Below are 2,500 nucleotides of genomic sequence, written 5' to 3' on the forward strand. Positions count from 1 at the left end.
AAATCTCTTATTAACTAGTTTATGTTGTTTCAATTCTGTTTTTCCCCTTTCTGATCCTTTTTTTTTTTTTTTGCACCATTTTGTTCTGATTAGTACCTACTATGTCACCAGAGCTTTTCAGCGAATGAGATTAAACATTTCAGTGTTCAGTATTCAGTGTTCTCTCTCTCTCTCTCATTAAAATCCTTTCAGGTAACGCTGTCATTGTGGACTTCAAGTGATGTGTAGAAATCAATATGGTCTGCCCTTTGAAAGATAAGACATTCACCCACAGATCTCTGACCCGGCCCGTGACTCGGAACAGCAGTCCTTCCAGATCTAATACAAAGACGATATGTTGCAGTTCTAGGACGTGCTGTAAAATGAACACTTCCACCCCATCACCACGACCACCAATAATGATAATGCTAATTACAAATGACAGGAGCAGTTCCGTTGATTCAGTACATATAATTTATATCCTAAATTTACCGCATATGCCACCGAGGAGTCAAAAACTTTTTTTGTTTGTTTGTTGTTGTTTTACTGAAGAAAAAAACAAAAACCGGCAACAACAACAAAATTTTTTTTTTCGATTTTCTAATGAATCATAATGGGAAAACATTTAAAACAAATATTCCAGAATATAATTTCCCAGGCAACATGGCAATTAAATCAAATCGGTGAATATATTCGTTTTGAACCTGAAAAACAAAAATAATATTTCGGATGCCGGGAAGGGTCTTTGTGCCTACAAGTAAAGTGTTTGTGCTTGACATCGTGCGAAACTCGACGTTTGATATTGGTAGACTCATCACCAAACACACATAGCATGGAACTTCTTTACTGTGACCTTTCAAGCTTTTTTTTTTTTTTTTTTTTCTTTTTTTTAGGTGCATGTCAGTAGCCCTGAAACAGCCGTTTCAGTATTCAGTAAGAGGACAGTGGTGAACTATGTGCAGCCTGCCTGACTCATTCAAATAATCTCTCTCGATTTAAACAACAAACAAACAAACAAAAAATCCCACCATTTTATGAAGTCTGCTCATCACGCGAAACGATTATCTTGATCAACACCAATCAAGGTATACCTACATGTATTTCAAAGGCATCTGAACACTCGTTTTGAAACTGAACGATATATTACAATGATACACGTGACTGTGACCTGTTTATGGGGGGGAAGGGGTATGGGATCATATCGGGATCGTCGTGTTGGATGTATCCTTTTTATAAAAATGGAACCATTCAATACGAAAAAGCATTTGCATCCATCTCATTTTGGCATTTGGATTATGAATTTATTTACTTTATCATATATTATATTAATCCAAGTATGTTTATCTAATCTATTCGTGGATTTACACCACTCCTTATATGCTGCTGCTGTTGCTTCTTTGAGATGGGGAATTTGACAGATGCGGATAAAGGTAACAATTTTTAAAGAAAAATCATCGTGATCAATTCCCGAAGGAGGAAAATGAGAAATAAGCATTATACCTACGTTATTTTTTTCTTTTTCCTCATGGTGAAGGATTTGGTGAGAGATTAACACGTACAAAATATACACGACATCAACACTGACTAACATTTTGGAATCATATAGTCGAGGAAAACGAAATGATAACTGGAACACTCTGTGTGTGTGTGTAGAGGGGGGGGGGGGCGGAGAGTGTAGTGGAGTGTGAAAACTATTCCACGTTAATGTTGATTTAGTGTTCCTTGTTATTTCTATCGTCTCAAACCACATGTCGTTGTGGAGTTTAAAGGTAGCAAACTCACTGATGGAGTCTCCCGTCGACGCGACCGATGGATGAGTAGGCAGGCAGGCTTATCTGTCGGTGTGTGTCCTCATATGGGATGTGCAGCACTTCCCACAGGTGTTGCAAGGGAAAACGTCTCCAGAAGTTGAACCCTGCTTCCTTCGCTCACGCTTCTCCTTAATGGCCAGCGTTCTCTTGTTTTCAAACTCACTGGCTTACATAATTATACTTACATGCAAGTGTCAGTTATTTCCCTTATACCGCAAATGTTTCACCGAAAGCGTTTGTTCTGTCTGTCTGTCTCTTTCTCTTCCTCTCTCGCAGTTTTTCTTTCCCTTTATTTTGTTGATCATTTCTTTATTTCTTTTTATCCACAAGGCCTGACGAAACGCGTAGGCTGGTTACGCTGCTAGTCAGGCATCTGTTTCGTTAATGTGGTAGTTTAGCGTATGTGGACTTTTCCGAACGCAGTGACGCCTCCTCGAGAAACTGAAACTCTCTCTCTCTCTCTCTCTCTCTCTATATATATATATATATATATATATATATATATATATCTTTCTGACAAGTACACAAATATATTGCACTCAAGGCTTAACAAGCCGATTGGGTTATGATGCTTTCAGGCATCTGCCTAGCAGCTGTGGTGTCATAGCGTATATGGATTTGTCCGAAGGCAGTGACCCCTCCTTGAGAAACTGAAACTAAAGACTGACGCAAAAAAGATTTTACAAAACTAAAATGAAATTTAAAAAACT

The sequence above is a fragment of the Babylonia areolata genome, chromosome 3 (genome assembly GCF_041734735.1).
Source record: "Babylonia areolata isolate BAREFJ2019XMU chromosome 3, ASM4173473v1, whole genome shotgun sequence".
Lineage (NCBI taxonomy): Eukaryota > Metazoa > Mollusca > Gastropoda > Neogastropoda > Buccinidae > Babylonia > Babylonia areolata.